The 5429-nt window shown below is 60.0% G+C and overlaps 1 long non-coding RNA gene across 1 annotated transcript; it reads left to right on the top strand.

The window, feature by feature from the left end:
• The first annotated feature begins 535 nt into the window (after window positions 1-535).
• On the top strand, window positions 536-3158 carry LOC116280475 (uncharacterized). Its single transcript, XR_012072423.1, has 3 exons — window positions 536-653; window positions 2203-2368; window positions 2842-3158. It is a non-coding gene; the product is annotated as an uncharacterized lncRNA (long non-coding RNA).
• The last annotated feature ends 2271 nt before the right edge of the window (window positions 3159-5429 follow it).

The raw sequence follows: 5429 nt of genomic DNA, 5'->3' as shown, positions 1-5429 counted from the left end.
CAGGGGTTAGAAAGACTCCGGCTGAAGCCCCACACCCACCACCCATTACCTGCGTAGCCTTAGGCCGACTGGCTGTTCTCTGGGACCCAGCTTCCCCTGTAAGAGGGGGTGACATCAGCAGTGCGAAGCTCACAGAGCTCCCTGCGGACGGGCACTGGCGCCTGGGAAGCACCGAGCGCAGAACCCGCATCGGAGCGAGCGTTGCCCTGCTGCCGCTGGTGCGCTGAAGCAACGGCTCTTAAGAAGGAGGGAGCATGTGTGGTGCCCAGTTCCGAGAACTGTATCCAGTCTGTTCATTGCCTTGTGAGCTCCAGTCAACTACATCTTCTCAGCAGGGGTGGCTCCTAGGACACACGACGAGACAGCCTCACAGGGCCCGTGGGCTTGAGGAGCAAGGCAATGGCAGCGGGCGTGCCGGCCTCGGAGCAGATGGGGAAGAGACCTGCGTGATGGAGGCCGTGCTGGAACCGAGCTGTGCGGGGGCGGGGGCGGGCAGAGGATGTGCTCGCCTCCTGGTGTGGGGAGCGCAGAGCGCCTCCAAGGAGGGAGCCCTCCAGGGAAAGCCGCGGGGAGCAGGGGCCGTCCGGAGCATCCAGCCCACGGGGGCGCTGGCGATGCAGACGAGGACAGGAGCCAGTTCTCAGAGGATCCGGGTACCCCTGGGGGGGCAGCCTGTTACTCAGCGGGCAGGGAGGAGGCAGGACCTCAGGCAGAGAGGGGCCCCGCTTTTGTGTTTTGAAAGGGGGTTCTGGCGGCAGACTTGGGGGCTGCAGACAGAAATGTGGGCAAGAAAGATGAGTGGGCTGGCCCTGAGAGTGGCCACGTGCAAGGAGGGAGGCCCGGGGAGGGCAACATTCGGTGATGAGCCACGAGTGGGGACAAAGGAGCACGTCCCAGGCGTGCGGCCCTGCCCCGGCTGTCCCCACCTGCTTCCTGGGACCGAACATGCTCGGTGTCTGCGAGGCAGCCTTCCTCTTGCCGGTGCCAGGGCCAAGTGTCCAGGACCCGTCTTCTGAGAGGCGCACAGTCGGCGTTCATTAATGCTTGAAAAGACTCCATATTTTGTTATAAAAGTGCACTTAGAGCCATTTGCATAGTTCTGACTTGTCACTGCTCAAAAATAGACAAGAATAACCGCCCAGCAGTTGCTATAGATATGCTCTTACCAGGACTAGATTTTATTTTTAAAAATAATTGGCTTCATTGTGCTAGAAATAGTCGCTGTCCGTATTCTACGCGTGTGTAAAGTTGGCTTGCTTTGACTTGCACGTACCCGATAAATAAAATTAATTCCATTTCTCATGATGAACTAAGTTAATTCGTTAGGCAAATAATTGAGTGAATATTTCGTGCTTAATTGCCCAGTGCTCTTCCTACATGGCTCCTCGGTCCCACCCGGAGGACCCTGGAGGGCAGAGTCTGGGCGATCTCTGCGCGGTGACTGGGTGTCACATCCAGGGTCCCAAGGCAGTTAACTGGGCAGAGGGCACGGCATCACAAGGCTGTGAGTCTTGCAGAGACGTGCCTCTGAGGTGCTCTGTCTCTCCCACGGGACCTGACAGAGCTGCTAGTTTTTAGATCAGCAGCCTCAGCCTGAGACGCTGACGCAGCTGGCAGGAACACGGGGGTGCGGGCCGGCCGGCAGGAGGCCTCGGGGGCGGGCGGGGCCTCGAGGACCGGAGGTGCTGGCCCACTGAGGGCACTCAGTCCGCGCCTCACACAGACGTGCCGCTGGTGGAGGGGGAGCAGCTGGTGGCTTTTCCAGACAGTGGCGCACATTCTGCTTTAATACAACGCCCAGACTGGACTAGCGGTATCCTCTTAAAGCTTCTTGGACTTCAGAAGCTGAAAATTCATCAACATGCAACAAAATGAGCTCTTTCTGCTCAGTTACACTAGAAGTCATTGGGCTGCCTCGCACTTTGAGGGGCTTTTCCCCGGGGGATGATTTAATAATGCCACGATGGGTCATCTGGAAACTATCGTTCACTGAGTTATGCAGATTTTTCTGCATGTTGACACATTTCACAACGCAACACCTAAGACAGCATCACGTTCACTGACACCACCGTGGATCCATCAGAGAAGAGCTGGGGGCTGTCAACCTCATGGTGGACACACGTTTTCCAAAATTTTAGCTTCAGTTTGAAAAAGCTTGACTTTGATCATTGACAACAAAGACTGTCCGTTGTTTTCCTTAAGTAACAGGCTCGCTTCCGTCATTCTGAGAAAGTACCTGCCGAACGCCTGAGTCAAGAAACCACGCACATCGTACGCGCGTGTAAACCACGCGTGGCCCAGCGACAAGGGCACCTTGCTCCCAGGAATCGTCGCCTTCATGCGCAGCCCACTTGTGTCCCACAGACAGGTGAAAAGGGGGTCAAGATTTAACAAAATTGTATTGCTTATTAAGGACATCCTGCTATAAAACTGATATTTTTTTAAACGTGTGCCTGACGATGACGAATCTGGGGGTTTGTGTGCCGTCTGGGGCGACCGCTGGGACCCGTGGGTTCACTGTCACCACCTTCACACCACCAGGGCAAAATGAGAAGCAACTTCTGAATGACTGTGGTGGAAATGGTTTTGACCACGTGGACCCCGGAAACCCACGGACCGAGCTTTGAGAAGCACTCAGGTCCCAGCTGGAAATAGCTGGCGTTTCTCAGAGCTTTTCTGGGTGGGGGAGGAAATTAGGTTATTTATTTATTTACTTATTTATTTACTCATGTTAATGGCGGTACTGGGATGGAGCCCAGGACCTCGTGCATGCGAAGCACGGGCTCTACATTGAGCCCTACCCTCCCTCGACTAACGCCTGGTGTCTTTATTTTTGCACAGAGAGTGGAATGCCTGCTGCGGTCACTTCTCTCCAAGGTCTTCGTAGGAACGCTTACTTTGAGAGGGACCAGTGCCCACCGTCATCACCACAACCACACAGTGAGCTTCGCACACAGGATCTCCTCTCATGACTCAGCAGTCCGTCCCTGGGGCCGGGGTCAAGCCCTCACTGGCCACCGCCCGGCGTGTCGCTCCAGCTGACACGCGTCCCCGGTGTGCGCTCCTGGGCATCTGGGACAGGGCGCCGCTCTGCCAGCGGAGCAGAGTGGGCGTGTTTGTTTCTATGGAAGTGAATGTTTTGTTCTGTTTTTAGTAAATATCTGACAGTTTAATTTTGAAGAATTCTGCAAATGAAACGCTCCAACACATCATGTCTCCTCAGAAAGCACAGGGATGTTTCTCACAGCGTCTTGCACAAACTGTCTTGTGCGAGTGAAGCAGGAGCTTGTCCCTGGGGTGAGGGCCTCCCGCAGGTGGGCGTGGCCACTGGGCGTGGCCTGGCGGGAGGTCAGGCGGGTGGCGGGCGAGGTCCTGCTCACCGGAGGCCGGGACAGGCTGGGCCCCTCTGCTTACGAGACACGTGTACGCGCACGCGCGTCTGGCTCTCAGTTTGCGCAAATCCACCGAGCCTGCCCTGCCCCAGCGTGGGGTCCTTCTGCCTCGGTGGGTCCCCACGCAGAGCGGGCACCGGAAGGCGAAGATAGCTGAGCCCCACCGGCGCAGGGCTGCGGAGCAGGGCAGCCCTCAGGGGTGAGCCGACATGGGCCCTGATCAGCTGGGCGAGGGCCTCTGGCCCCGCCAGCCGGCAGGTGTGTCTCGTGGGCTTTGTGATTCCGGAACGTGGGCCCACCTCTTCCCCAGGCAGGACGCCAGGCCAGAGCTGAAGAGAGAATCCCAGGGGTTCTGTGAAAGACGATCAGTTGATGCTTGTGGGAAGAACAAGTGAATGAGCACGCTGGCTTGTCACCGGACGCTTGCTGAGCGCGGGACTGTCCCTGCCCGGGGCGGGGGTGGGGGGTGGGGGTGGTCCCGTGGTGCCCCGAGTGGTGCCCTCCCGCCTCGGGCCTCCGGGCTCCTAACGGCAGACTAGCAGTCGCGGCCGACAAGGCCTCGGTGATGCGTCCTCTGTTGGACCAGACCAGCCAAGGAGCCAGCGGGGAAATGGAGAAGAATCTAGGCTTTCAGACGGAGGGGATTCAGGGTCGGGAGCTGCTTCCCAGCGTGGAGGAGCTGAGATCAGGCGGGACAGTGATGCAGCCCAGAGTTCACACCAGCAGGAGGCCGCCTCACCTGGCTGGATGGGCAGAGAGAAAGCGCAGCCTCGGAGCGGGGCCAGCAGGCTGGGGCTGGGCCAGGGAGCCGGGACCACCGAGCGTGGGGCTGTCAGGTGGGAGCTGGCACGGGAGACACAGGAGAAGCACCTGCGCACCTGACACGTCCTGCCTGGGAGAGGTGAGCACAGAGTCCCCGGCGCCCTGCTTCCATGCTCGACCCCCACCTCTCTGCCCTGACCCCGCCACCCTCCCTGCTCACACACAGCTGCACCTCACGGGCTGGGCAGCGGCCATGGCCACTCCCCACCGGCTGCCTCGCCCTGCCCTTGCACGTCACCTCCTCAGAGAAGCCCCCTGACCCCCGACTCTCTCCCCAGCATAGCAGCCTCACCGCCAGCCCCTCCAGACCGGCTGCATGAGGCTGGCCTGCACCCACGCGCTGGTGTCCCTGCCCCTGGCCGGGGTGGCAGGAGGGAGAGGCGTGTCTTTCTTCCATCAGCCCCCTCTCCCCAGGGTTGTAGTTAGCGGTGGCGTCTTCCCTGCAGTGGCCTCAGTCCCTGCAGGCCCCTCTGTCATGGCTACAGACCTGTGTCTGAGTCCTCGTGACGGCCACCCCTGCGCCACCGTGGCCAGGGCCTTCTGATGGGCTGCCTGGCGTCCTGTGGGGCCCAGTGGACACTGTCTGCATCCTGCTAGTTTCCTCCTCAGGGACGGCTTCCCAGAGACCAGGAGGAAGGGAAGGCTTCCAGCCGCCCGCTTCCCCCTCCCCGAGCCTGCCCCCATGCAGGGCAGAGGTCCCGAAGGCCCTTCTCTCTTCTTCCCCTCCGGGCAAATCAACTGACCTGCCGGGCTGTAAAGGGCAGACACAGAGGAAACTTGAATGCTTTGGCCTCCGGGTGGTCCTGCATCCTGGGGCAGGGAGCCTGCTGAGTCCATGGTTAGGCCAGACCCCTTCATACCTGGGGCCCCCTGTGTGTCACTGGGGAGGTGAGTGGGGGACAGAGGCGTCTTTCTGGATGGCCTCTTTCGGGCCAAGGCCCATCTAGAGGGTCAGGAAGCGCAGTTCAGTGGGTGCTGCCTCCCACCAGGGCCCGGGGACCGGCTTCCAGAGCGGACAAGAGGCTGGGTTGGAAAAGCCAGCTCCAGGGAAGTTGGAAGGGGGTTTGCCCTCACAGGCAAGCACGTGTCCTCAGGGCTCCAAGGCCATGGCACCGGACGGGGAACTGCACGTGGCTTTGCCACCCGCCTGCCGCCTGGCTTGCTCCACAGACCACTGAGGAGCTGAGGGCTTCCGCTCCCCATGACGCACGGTCT

Source organism: Vicugna pacos, chromosome 5 (genome assembly GCF_048564905.1).
Source record: "Vicugna pacos chromosome 5, VicPac4, whole genome shotgun sequence".
Lineage (NCBI taxonomy): Eukaryota > Metazoa > Chordata > Mammalia > Artiodactyla > Camelidae > Vicugna > Vicugna pacos.
Note: the sequence above shows the minus strand (reverse complement) of the source record. Positions and strands in the feature narration are given on the sequence as shown.